General features: G+C 52.3%; 9 non-coding genes across 9 annotated transcripts; all 9 read left to right on the top strand.

Moving 5' to 3' along the window:
- The first annotated feature begins 1257 nt into the window (after nt 1-1257).
- On the top strand, nt 1258-1378 carry LOC126114021 (5S ribosomal RNA). Its single transcript, XR_007525025.1, has one exon. It is a non-coding gene; the product is annotated as a 5S ribosomal RNA (ribosomal RNA).
- A 1298-nt stretch (nt 1379-2676) lies between these two features.
- Nucleotides 2677-2796, top strand: LOC126114015 (5S ribosomal RNA). The gene has a single exon (XR_007525020.1). It is a non-coding gene; the product is annotated as a 5S ribosomal RNA (ribosomal RNA).
- A 1299-nt stretch (nt 2797-4095) lies between these two features.
- Nucleotides 4096-4214, top strand: LOC126114011 (5S ribosomal RNA). Its single transcript, XR_007525016.1, has one exon. It is a non-coding gene; the product is annotated as a 5S ribosomal RNA (ribosomal RNA).
- A 1297-nt stretch (nt 4215-5511) lies between these two features.
- LOC126114019 (5S ribosomal RNA) lies at nt 5512-5633 on the top strand. Its single transcript, XR_007525023.1, has one exon. It is a non-coding gene; the product is annotated as a 5S ribosomal RNA (ribosomal RNA).
- Nucleotides 5634-6927: 1294 nt separating this feature from the next.
- LOC126114016 (5S ribosomal RNA) lies at nt 6928-7047 on the top strand. The gene has a single exon (XR_007525021.1). It is a non-coding gene; the product is annotated as a 5S ribosomal RNA (ribosomal RNA).
- A 1292-nt stretch (nt 7048-8339) lies between these two features.
- LOC126114009 (5S ribosomal RNA) lies at nt 8340-8458 on the top strand. The gene has a single exon (XR_007525014.1). It is a non-coding gene; the product is annotated as a 5S ribosomal RNA (ribosomal RNA).
- A 1293-nt stretch (nt 8459-9751) lies between these two features.
- LOC126114008 (5S ribosomal RNA) lies at nt 9752-9870 on the top strand. The gene has a single exon (XR_007525013.1). It is a non-coding gene; the product is annotated as a 5S ribosomal RNA (ribosomal RNA).
- Nucleotides 9871-11162: 1292 nt separating this feature from the next.
- On the top strand, nt 11163-11281 carry LOC126114006 (5S ribosomal RNA). Its single transcript, XR_007525012.1, has one exon. It is a non-coding gene; the product is annotated as a 5S ribosomal RNA (ribosomal RNA).
- Nucleotides 11282-12573: 1292 nt separating this feature from the next.
- On the top strand, nt 12574-12692 carry LOC126114005 (5S ribosomal RNA). The gene has a single exon (XR_007525011.1). It is a non-coding gene; the product is annotated as a 5S ribosomal RNA (ribosomal RNA).
- The last annotated feature ends 133 nt before the right edge of the window (nt 12693-12825 follow it).

Below are 12825 nucleotides of genomic sequence, written 5' to 3'. Positions count from 1 at the left end.
AATAACTTTCAGGTGTCGACAAAGATGCTTCCACAAGCATTTTAAAGTACTGTATTAAACGTAAGATACGAAATTACGGTAATGAAACTCGGTTTGAGTAAGAATGCGCGAAGGAAGAGTGCTAGGAACTCGTTGAAAATGACAAAAACACTACCAATCGACAGATGTGTTCTTGAAATGCGCCAGAGCCTACTGTTACGCAGCGTGTGCTAAATTCCGAAAAGTAAATAAATAAATAAATAAATAAAAAAAAACCAACCGTTCTCGTGCCATTCACCAAGTTAAGCAACAACGTTAGTATTCGGATCGGCGACTGCCTGGGACCTCTGGCTGTCTTCATATTTTGCTTTCTTGTCGCCAGCCCTGCCAGCCGTCTCTTCACGCTACCTTTCGATGCGACAAAGATGTTTCCACAATGACTTAAATCTGTTGTAATAAACAAAAAGATACGATATTAGGGAACTCAGTTTGAAGAAGCGTGTGCCAAAGGAAGATTTCCCAAAGTGTCTCTGGAAATAACAAAACAGTATTAAGCGGCAGAAATGTTCCGAAATACGTCCGGGCTTATTGTTTTGTAGCAGTGTACACGTGCAAAATTTGTAAAACAAAAATTCTGTGTCTTCTGTCCTTGAGTTTTCGCACCTTTCCATGGCACGCACAGCGCTGCTCTAGTAGCTCCGAACGGCCGCCCACGGCGTCTCGGACACGCCGGTCAGGCCCGCGCCCGTCTCGCAGATGTTTCTCGTGCTTGTGCTGTCATATGGGCCGCGACCCGAGCGGCAGCGAGCGGCAGTCGAGCAAAGTCGGGGACAAGTCGGGACGGGAGGGGGGGACAGGCGCGAATGCAAAATGCACCGCGCAAATTACGCATAAATCTGGAAGCGCGGCGTGTGTCAGGCAGGTGAGAAAGCTTCCGTCGGTCCAGCAGGACACTGCAACACCCCGCGCAGTGCCCCCGCCGCCCGGCCGCGCGCAAGCCCTGCGCCGGGATAACAGGGAACCAAGGCGCGTCCGCCAGTGGGTGTCGGAGGCCGCACGCACCAAACGAATGACAGGCGGTGCATCGAGCAGCTGTGTTGTGCGTCTCACCTACGTTCGTGCAGTCGCCTATGAGACGCCGAGGCGAGCGCGCACTCCGCGCCACCTTCGAGGCGGAAAGACGCGCTTTGCGTCCAAATGTGCCACGGAAAGCGGCGATTGCGTGTGTTGGGAGAAGAGGCGAATGCTTCCTCCGTGGTGCGGCTACAGTATAAGGACGCCAACGGCCAATTCCCATGTTGACTACACCGGTTCTCGTCCGATCACCGAAGTTAAGCAACATCGGGCGCGGTTAGTACTTGGATGGGTGACCGCCTGGGAACACCGCGTGCTGTTGGCTCTTTCTCATTTTTTCATTTTTACGTCGCTACACCTGCCAGGCCTCTTTTCATAATAACTTTCAGGTGTCGACAAAGATGCTTCCACAAGCATTTTAAAGTACTGTATTAAAACGTAAGATACGAAATTACGGTAATGAACTCGGTTTGAGTAAGAATGCGCGAAGGAAGAGTGCTAGGAACTCGTTGAAAATGACAAAACACTACCAATCGACAGATGTGTTCTTGAAATGCGCCAGAGCCTACTGTTACGCAGCAGTGCTAAATTCCGAAAAGTAACAAATAAATAAATAAATAAAAAAAAACCAACCGTTCTCGTGCCATCACCCAAGTTAAGCAAACAACGTTAGTATTCGGATCGGCGACTGCCATGGGACCACTGGCTGTCTTCATATTTTGCTTTCTTGTCGCCAGCCCTGCCAGCCGTCTCTTCACGCTACCTTTCCGATGCGACAAAGATGTTTCCACAATGACTTAAATCTGTTGTAATAAACAAAAGATACGATATTAGGGAACTCAGTTTGAGAAGCGTGTGCCAAGGAAGATTTCCAAAGTGTCTCTGGAAATAACAAAACAGTATTAAGCGGCAGAAATTGTTCCGAAATACGTCCGGGCTTATTGTTTTTGTAGCAGTGTACCACGTGCAAATTTGTAAACAAAAATTCTGTGTCTTCTGTCCTTGGTTTCGGCACCTTTCCATGGCACGGCACAGCGCTGCTCTAGTAGCTCCGAAACGGCCGCCCACGGCGTCTCGGACACGCCGGTCAGGCCCGCGCCGTCTCGCAGATGTTTCTCGTGCTTGTGCTGTCATATGGGCCGCGACCCGAGCGGCAGCGAGCGGCAGTCGAGCAAAGTCGGGACAAGTCGGGACGGGAGGGGGGACAGGCGCGAATGCAAATGCACCGCGCAAATTACGCATAAATCTGGAAGCGCGGCGTGTGTCAGGCAGGTGAGAAAGCTTCCGTCGGTCCAGCAGGACACTGCAACACCCCGCGCAGTGCCCCCGCCGCCCGGCCGCGCGCAAGCCCTGCGCCGGATAACAGGAACAAGGCGCGTCGCCAGTGGGTGTCGGAGGCCGCACGCACCAAACGAATGACAGGCGGTGCATCGAGCAGCTGTGTTGTGCGTCTCACCTACGTTCGGCAGTCGCCTATGAGACGCCGAGGGCGAGCGCGCACTCCGCGCCACCTTCGAGGCGGAAAGACGCGCTTTGCGTCAAATGTGCCACGGAAAGCGGCGATTGCGTGTGTTGGGAGAAGAGGCGAATGCTTCCTCCGTGGTGCGGCTACAGTATAAGGACGCCAACGGCCATACCATGTTGACTACACCGGTTTCTCGTCCGATCACCGAAGTTAAGCAACATCGGGCGCGGTTAGTACTTGGATGGGTGACCGCCTGGGAACACCGCGTGCTGTTGGCTCTTTCTCATTTTTTCATTTTTACGTCGCTACACCTGCCAGGCCTCTTTTCATAATAACTTTCAGGTGTCGACAAAGATGCTTCCACAAGCATTTTAAAGTACTGTATTAAACGTAAGATACGAAATTACGGTAATGAACTCGGTTGAGTAAGAATGCGCGAAGGAAGAGTGCTAGGAACTCGTTGAAAATGACAAAACACTACCAATCGACAGATGTGTTCTTGAAATGCGCCAGAGCCTACTGTTACGCAGCAGTGCTAAATTCCCGAAAAGTAACTAAATAAATAAATAAATAAAAAAAAACCAACCGTTCTCGTGCCATCACCCAAGTTAAGCAACAACGTTAGTATTCGGATCGGCGACTGCCTGGGACCTCTGGCTGTCTTCATATTTTGCTTTCTTGTCGCCAGCCCTGCCAGCCGTCTCTTCACGCTACCTTTCCGATGCGACAAAGATGTTTCCACAATGACTTAAATCTGTTGTAATAAACAAAAAGATACGATATTAGGGAACTCAGTTTGAAGAAGCGTGTGCCAAGGAAGATTTCCAAAGTGTCTCTGGAAATAACAAAACAGTATTAAGCGGCAGAAATGTTCCGAAATACGTCCGGGCTTATTGTTTTGTAGCAGTGTACACGTGCAAATTTGTAAACAAAAATTCTGTGTCTTCTGTCCTTGGTTTCGCACCTTTCCATGGCACGGCACAGCGCTGCTCTAGTAGCTCCGAACGGCCGCCCACGGCGTCCTCGGACACGGCCGGTCAGGCCCGCGCCCGTCTCGCAGATGTTTCTCGTGCTTGTGCTGTCATATGGGCCGCGACCCCGAGCGGCAGCGAGCGGCAGTCGAGCAAAGTCGGGACAAGTCGGGACGGGCGGGGGGGACAGGCGCGAATGCAAATGCACCGCGCAAATTACGCATAAATCTGGAAGCGCGGCGTGTGTCAGGCAGGTGAGAAAGCTTCCCGTCGGTCCAGCAGGACACTGCAACACCCCGCGCAGTGCCCCCGCCGCCCGGCCGCGCGCAAGCCCTGCGCCGGATAACAGGAACAAGGCGCGTCGCCAGTGGGTGTCGGAGGCCGCACGCACCAAACGAATGACAGGCGGTGCATCGAGCAGCTGTGTTGTGCGTCTCACCTACGTTCGGCAGTCGCCTATGAGACGCCGAGGCGAGCGCGCACTCCGCGCCACCTTCGAGGCGGAAAGACGCGCTTTGCGTCAAATGTGCCACGGAAAGCGGCGATTGCGTGTGTTGGGAGAAAGAGGCGAATGCTTCCTCCGTGGTGCGGCTACAGTATAAGGACGCCAACGGCCATACCATGTTGACTACACCGGTTCTCGTCCGATCACCGAAGTTAAGCAACATCGGGCGCGGTTAGTACTTGGATGGGTGACCGCCTGGGAACACCGCGTGCTGTTGGCTCTTTCTCATTTTTTCATTTTTACGTCGCTACACCTGCCAGGCCTCTTTTCATAATAACTTTCAGGTGTCGACAAAGATGCTTCCACAAGCATTTTAAAGTACTGTATTAAACGTAAGATACGAAATTACGGTAATGAACTCGGTTTGAGTAAGAATGCGCGAAGGAAGAGTGCTAGGAACTCGTTGAAAATGACAAAACACTACCAATCGACAGATGTGTTCTTGAAATGCGCCAGAGCCTACTGTTACGCAGCAGTGCTAAATTCCGAAAAGTAACTAAATTAAATAAATAAATAAAAAAAAAACCAACCGTTCTCGTGCCATCACCAAGTTAAGCAACAACGTTAGTATTCGGATCGGCGACTGCCTGGGACCTCTGGCTGTCTTCATATTTTGCTTTCTTGTCGCCAGGCCCTGCCAGCCGTCTCTTCACGCTACCTTTCCGATGCGACAAAGATGTTTCCACAATGACTTAAATCTGTTGTAATAAACAAAAGATACGATATTAGGGAACTCAGTTTGAAGAAGCGTGTGCCAAGGAAGATTTCCAAAGTGTCTCTGGAAATAAACAAAACAGTATTAAGCGGCAGAAATGTTCCGAAATACGTCCGGGCTTATTGTTTTGTAGCAGTGTACACGTGCAAATTTGTAAACAAAAATTCTGTGTCTTCTGTCCTTGGTTTCGCACCTTTCATGGCACGGCACAGCGCTGCTCTAGTAGCTCCGAACGGCCGCCCCACGGCGTCTCGGACACGCCGGTCAGGCCCGCGCCCGTCTCGCAGATGTTTCTCGTGCTTGTGCTGTCATATGGGCCGCGACCCGAGCGGCAGCGAGCGGCAGTCGAGCAAAGTCGGGACAAGTCGGGACGGGAGGGGGGACAGGCGCGAATGCAAATGCACCGCGCAAATTACGCATAAATCTGGAAGCGCGGCGTGTGTCAGGCAGGTGAGAAAGCTTCCGTCGGTCCAGCAGGACACTGCAACACCCCGCGCAGTGCCCCGCCGCCCGGCCGCGCGCAAGCCCTGCGCCGGATAACAGGAACAAGGCGCGTCGCCAGTGGGTGTCGGAGGCCGCACGCACCAAACGAATGACAGGCGGTGCATCGAGCAGCTGTGTTGTGCGTCTCACCTACGTTCGGCAGTCGCCTATGAGGACGCCGAGGCGAGCGCGCACTGCCGCGCCACCTTCGAGGTGGGAAAGACGCGCTTTGCGTCAAATGTGCCACGGAAAGCGGCGATTGCGTGTGTTGGGAGAAGAGGCGAATGCTTCCTCCGTGGTGCGGCTACAGTATAAGGACGCCAACGGCCATACCATGTTGACTACACCGGTTCTCGTCCGATCACCGAAGTTAAGCAACATCGGGCGCGGTTAGTACTTGGATGGGTGACCGCCTGGGAACAGACCCGCGTGCTGTTGGCTCTTTCTCATTTTTTCATTTTTACGTCGCTACACCTGCCAGGCCTCTTTTCATAATAACTTTCAGGTGTCGACAAAGATGCTTCCACAAGCATTTTAAAGTACTGTATTAAACGTAAGATACGAAAATTACGGTAATGAACTCGGTTTGAGTAAGAATGCGCGAAGGAAGAGTGCTAGGAACTCGTTGAAAATGACAAAACACTACCAATCGACAGATGTGTTCTTGAAATGCGCCAGAGCCTACTGTTACGCAGCAGTGCTAAATTCCGAAAAGTAACTAAATAAATAAATAAATAAAAAAAAAACCAACCGTTCTCGTGCCATCACCCAAGTTAAGCAACAACGTTAGTATTCGGATCGGCGACTGCCTGGGACCTCTGGCTGTCTTCATATTTTGCTTTCTTGTCGCCAGCCCTGCCAGCCGTCTCTTCACGCTACCTTTCCGATGCGACAAAGATGTTTCCACAATGACTTAAATCTGTTGTAATAAACAAAAGATACGATATTAGGGAACTCAGTTTGAAGAAGCGTGTGCCAAGGAAGATTTCCAAAGTGTCTCTGGAAATAACAAAACAGTATTAAGCGGCAGAAATGTTCCGAAATACGTCCGGGCTTATTGTTTTGTAGCAGTGTACACGTGCAAATTTGTAAACAAAAATTCTGTGTCTTCTGTCCTTGGTTTCGCACCTTTCCATGGCACGGCACAGCGCTGCTCTAGTAGCTCCGAACGGCCGCCCACGGCGTCTCGGACACGCCGGTCAGGCCCGCGCCCGTCTCGCAGATGTTTCTCGTGCTTGTGCTGTCATATGGGCCGCGACCCGAGCGGCAGCGAGCGGCAGTCGAGCAAAGTCGGGACAAGTCGGGACGGGAGGGGGGACAGGCGCGAATGCAAATGCACCGCGCAAATTACGCATAAATCTGGAAGCGCGGCGTGTGTCAGGCAGGTGAGAAAGCTTCCGTCGGTCCAGCAGGACACTGCAACACCCCGCGCAGTGCCCCCGCCGCCCGGCCGCGCGCAAGCCCTGCGCCGGATAACAGGAACAAGGCGCGTCGCCAGTGGGTGTCGGAGGCCGCACGCACCAAACGAATGACAGGCGGTGCATCGAGCAGCTGTGTTGTGCGTCTCACCTACGTTCGGCAGTCGCCTATGAGACGCCGAGGCGAGCGCGCACTCCGCGCCACCTTCGAGGTGGAAAGACGCGCTTTGCGTCAAATGTGCCACGGAAAGCGGCGATTGCGTGTGTTGGGAGAAGAGGCGAATGCTTCCTCCGTGGTGCGGCTACAGTATAAGGACGCCAACGGCCATACCATGTTGACTACACCGGTTCTCGTCCGATCACCGAAGTTAAGCAACATCGGGCGCGGTTAGTACTTGGATTGGGTGACCGCCTGGGAACACCGCGTGCTGTTGGCTCTTTCTCATTTTTTCATTTTTACGTCGCTACACCTGCCAGGCCTCTTTTCATAATAACTTTCAGGTGTCGACAAAGATGCTTCCACAAGCATTTTAAAGTACTGTATTAAACGTAAGATACGAAATTACGGTAATGAACTCGGTTTGAGTAAGAATGCGCGAAGGAAGAGTGCTAGGAACTCGTTGAAAATGACAAAACACTACCAATCGACAGATGTGTTCTTGAAATGCGCCAGAGCCTACTGTTACGCAGCAGTGCTAAATTCCGAAAAGTAACTAAATAAATAAATAAATAAAAAAAAACCAACCGTTCTCGTGCCATCACCCAAGTTAAGCAACAACGTTAGTATTCGGATCGGCGACTGCCTGGGACCTCTGGCTGTCTTCATATTTTGCTTTCTTGTCGCCAGCCCTGCCAGCCGTCTCTTCACGCTACCTTTCCGATGCGACAAAGATGTTTCCACAATGACTTAAATCTGTTGTAATAAACAAAAGATACGATATTAGGGAACTCAGTTTGAAGAAGCGTGTGCCAAGGAAGATTTCCAAAGTGTCTCTGGAAATAACAAAACAGTATTAAGCGGCAGAAATGTTCCGAAATACGTCCGGGCTTATTGTTTTGTAGCAGTGTACACGTGCAAATTTGTAAACAAAAATTCTGTGTCTTCTGTCCTTGGTTTCGCACCTTTCCATGGCACGGCACAGCGCTGCTCTAGTAGCTCCGAACGGCCGCCCACGGCGTCTCGGACACGCCGGTCAGGCCCGCGCCCGTCTCGCAGATGTTTCTCGTGCTTGTGCTGTCATATGGGCCGCGACCCGAGCGGCAGCGAGCGGCAGTCGAGCAAAGTCGGGACAAGTCGGGACGGGAGGGGGGACAGGCGCGAATGCAAATGCACCGCGCAAATTACGCATAAATCTGGAAGCGCGGCGTGTGTCAGGCAGGTGAGAAAGCTTCCGTCGGTCCAGCAGGACACTGCAACACCCCGCGCAGTGCCCCCGCCGCCCGGCCGCGCGCAAGCCCTGCGCCGGATAACAGGAACAAGGCGCGTCGCCAGTGGGTGTCGGAGGCCGCACGCACCAAACGAATGACAGGCGGTGCATCGAGCAGCTGTGTTGTGCGTCTCACCTACGTTCGGCAGTCGCCTATGAGACGCCGAGGCGAGCGCGCACTCCGCGCCACCTTCGAGGTGGAAAGACGCGCTTTGCGTCAAATGTGCCACGGAAAGCGGCGATTGCGTGTGTTGGGAGAAGAGGCGAATGCTTCCTCCGTGGTGCGGCTACAGTATAAGGACGCCAACGGCCATACCATGTTGACTACACCGGTTCTCGTCCGATCACCGAAGTTAAGCAACATCGGGCGCGGTTAGTACTTGGATGGGTGACCGCCTGGGAACACCGCGTGCTGTTGGCTCTTTCTCATTTTTTCATTTTTACGTCGCTACACCTGCCAGGCCTCTTTTCATAATAACTTTCAGGTGTCGACAAAGATGCTTCCACAAGCATTTTAAAGTACTGTATTAAACGTAAGATACGAAATTACGGTAATGAACTCGGTTTGAGTAAGAATGCGCGAAGGAAGAGTGCTAGGAACTCGTTGAAAATGACAAAACACTACCAATCGACAGATGTGTTCTTGAAATGCGCCAGAGCCTACTGTTACGCAGCAGTGCTAAATTCCGAAAAGTAACTAAATAAATAAATAAATAAAAAAAAAACCAACCGTTCTCGTGCCATCACCCAAGTTAAGCAACAACGTTAGTATTCGGATCGGCGACTGCCTGGGACCTCTGGCTGTCTTCATATTTTGCTTTCTTGTCGCCAGCCCTGCCAGCCGTCTCTTCACGCTACCTTTCCGATGCGACAAAGATGTTTCCACAATGACTTAAATCTGTTGTAATAAACAAAAGATACGATATTAGGGAACTCAGTTTGAAGAAGCGTGTGCCAAGGAAGATTTCCAAAGTGTCTCTGGAAATAACAAAACAGTATTAAGCGGCAGAAATGTTCCGAAATACGTCCGGGCTTATTGTTTTGTAGCAGTGTACACGTGCAAATTTGTAAACAAAAATTCTGTGTCTTCTGTCCTTGGTTTCGCACCTTTCCATGGCACGGCACAGCGCTGCTCTAGTAGCTCCGAACGGCCGCCCACGGCGTCTCGGACACGCCGGTCAGGCCCGCGCCCGTCTCGCAGATGTTTCTCGTGCTTGTGCTGTCATATGGGCCGCGACCCGAGCGGCAGCGAGCGGCAGTCGAGCAAAGTCGGGACAAGTCGGGACGGGAGGGGGGACAGGCGCGAATGCAAATGCACCGCGCAAATTACGCATAAATCTGGAAGCGCGGCGTGTGTCAGGCAGGTGAGAAAGCTTCCGTCGGTCCAGCAGGACACTGCAACACCCCGCGCAGTGCCCCCGCCGCCCGGCCGCGCGCAAGCCCTGCGCCGGATAACAGGAACAAGGCGCGTCGCCAGTGGGTGTCGGAGGCCGCACGCACCAAACGAATGACAGGCGGTGCATCGAGCAGCTGTGTTGTGCGTCTCACCTACGTTCGGCAGTCGCCTATGAGACGCCGAGGCGAGCGCGCACTCCGCGCCACCTTCGAGGCGGAAAGACGCGCTTTGCGTCAAATGTGCCACGGAAAGCGGCGATTGCGTGTGTTGGGAGAAGAGGCGAATGCTTCCTCCGTGGTGCGGCTACAGTATAAGGACGCCAACGGCCATACCATGTTGACTACACCGGTTCTCGTCCGATCACCGAAGTTAAGCAACATCGGGCGCGGTTAGTACTTGGATGGGTGACCGCCTGGGAACACCGCGTGCTGTTGGCTCTTTCTCATTTTTTCATTTTTACGTCGCTACACCTGCCAGGCCTCTTTTCATAATAACTTTCAGGTGTCGACAAAGATGCTTCCACAAGCATTTTAAAGTACTGTATTAAACGTAAGATACGAAATTACGGTAATGAACTCGGTTTGAGTAAGAATGCGCGAAGGAAGAGTGCTAGGAACTCGTTGAAAATGACAAAACACTACCAATCGACAGATGTGTTCTTGAAATGCGCCAGAGCCTACTGTTACGCAGCAGTGCTAAATTCCGAAAAGTAACTAAATAAATAAATAAATAAAAAAAAACCAACCGTTCTCGTGCCATCACCCAAGTTAAGCAACAACGTTAGTATTCGGATCGGCGACTGCCTGGGACCTCTGGCTGTCTTCATATTTTGCTTTCTTGTCGCCAGCCCTGCCAGCCGTCTCTTCACGCTACCTTTCCGATGCGACAAAGATGTTTCCACAATGACTTAAATCTGTTGTAATAAACAAAAGATACGATATTAGGGAACTCAGTTTGAAGAAGCGTGTGCCAAGGAAGATTTCCAAAGTGTCTCTGGAAATAACAAAACAGTATTAAGCGGCAGAAATGTTCCGAAATACGTCCGGGCTTATTGTTTTGTAGCAGTGTACACGTGCAAATTTGTAAACAAAAATTCTGTGTCTTCTGTCCTTGGTTTCGCACCTTTCCATGGCACGGCACAGCGCTGCTCTAGTAGCTCCGAACGGCCGCCCACGGCGTCTCGGACACGCCGGTCAGGCCCGCGCCCGTCTCGCAGATGTTTCTCGTGCTTGTGCTGTCATATGGGCCGCGACCCGAGCGGCAGCGAGCGGCAGTCGAGCAAAGTCGGGACAAGTCGGGACGGGAGGGGGGACAGGCGCGAATGCAAATGCACCGCGCAAATTACGCATAAATCTGGAAGCGCGGCGTGTGTCAGGCAGGTGAGAAAGCTTCCGTCGGTCCAGCAGGACACTGCAACACCCCGCGCAGTGCCCCCGCCGCCCGGCCGCGCGCAAGCCCTGCGCCGGATAACAGGAACAAGGCGCGTCGCCAGTGGGTGTCGGAGGCCGCACGCACCAAACGAATGACAGGCGGTGCATCGAGCAGCTGTGTTGTGCGTCTCACCTACGTTCGGCAGTCGCCTATGAGACGCCGAGGCGAGCGCGCACTCCGCGCCACCTTCGAGGCGGAAAGACGCGCTTTGCGTCAAATGTGCCACGGAAAGCGGCGATTGCGTGTGTTGGGAGAAGAGGCGAATGCTTCCTCCGTGGTGCGGCTACAGTATAAGGACGCCAACGGCCATACCATGTTGACTACACCGGTTCTCGTCCGATCACCGAAGTTAAGCAACATCGGGCGCGGTTAGTACTTGGATGGGTGACCGCCTGGGAACACCGCGTGCTGTTGGCTCTTTCTCATTTTTTCATTTTTACGTCGCTACACCTGCCAGGCCTCTTTTCATAATAACTTTCAGGTGTCGACAAAGATGCTTCCACAAGCATTTTAAAGTACTGTATTAAACGTAAGATACGAAATTACGGTAATGAACTCGGTTTGAGTAAGAATGCGCGAAGGAAGAGTGCTAGGAACTCGTTGAAAATGACAAAACACTACCAATCGACAGATGTGTTCTTGAAATGCGCCAGAGCCTACTGTTACGCAGCAGTGCTAAATTCCGAAAAGTAACTAAATAAATAAATAAATAAAAAAAAACCAACCGTTCTCGTGCCATCACCCAAGTTAAGCAACAACGTTAGTATTCGGATCGGCGACTGCCTGGGACCTCTGGCTGTCTTCATATTTTGCTTTCTTGTCGCCAGCCCTGCCAGCCGTCTCTTCACGCTACCTTTCCGATGCGACAAAGATGTTTCCACAATGACTTAAATCTGTTGTAATAAACAAAAGATACGATATTAGGGAACTCAGTTTGAAGAAGCGTGTGCCAAGGAAGATTTCCAAAGTGTCTCTGGAAATAACAAAACAGTATTAAGCGGCAGAAATGTTCCGAAATACGTCCGGGCTTATTGTTTTGTAGCAGTGTACACGTGCAAATTTGTAAACAAAAATTCTGTGTCTTCTGTCCTTGGTTTCGCACCTTTCCATGGCACGGCACAGCGCTGCTCTAGTAGCTCCGAACGGCCGCCCACGGCGTCTCGGACACGCCGGTCAGGCCCGCGCCCGTCTCGCAGATGTTTCTCGTGCTTGTGCTGTCATATGGGCCGCGACCCGAGCGGCAGCGAGCGGCAGTCGAGCAAAGTCGGGACAAGTCGGGACGGGAGGGGGGACAGGCGCGAATGCAAATGCACCGCGCAAATTACGCATAAATCTGGAAGCGCGGCGTGTGTCAGGCAGGTGAGAAAGCTTCCGTCGGTCCAGCAGGACACTGCAACACCCCGCGCAGTGCCCCCGCCGCCCGGCCGCGCGCAAGCCCTGCGCCGGATAACAGGAACAAGGCGCGTCGCCAGTGGGTGTCGGAGGCCGCACGCACCAAACGAATGACAGGCGGTGCATCGAGCAGCTGTGTTGTGCGTCTCACCTACGTTCGGCAGTCGCCTATGAGACGCCGAGGCGAGCGCGCACTCCGCGCCACCTTCGAGGTGGAAAGACGCGCTTTGCGTCAAATGTGCCACGGAAAGCGGCGATTGCGTGTGTTGGGAGAAGAGGCGAATGCTTCCTCCGTGGTGCGGCTACAGTATAAGGACGCCAACGGCCATACCATGTTGACTACACCGGTTCTCGTCCGATCACCGAAGTTAAGCAACATCGGGCGCGGTTAGTACTTGGATGGGTGACCGCCTGGGAACACCGCGTGCTGTTGGCTCTTTCTCATTTTTTCATTTTTACGTCGCTACACCTGCCAGGCCTCTTTTCATAATAACTTTCAGGTGTCGACAAAGATGCTTCCACAAGCATTTTAAAGTACTGTATTAAACGTAAGATACGAAATTACGGTA

This window comes from Schistocerca cancellata, unplaced genomic scaffold (genome assembly GCF_023864275.1).
Source record: "Schistocerca cancellata isolate TAMUIC-IGC-003103 unplaced genomic scaffold, iqSchCanc2.1 HiC_scaffold_275, whole genome shotgun sequence".
Taxonomy (NCBI): Eukaryota; Metazoa; Arthropoda; class Insecta; order Orthoptera; family Acrididae; genus Schistocerca; species Schistocerca cancellata.
This window is presented reverse-complemented; position numbering and strand designations above follow the sequence as displayed.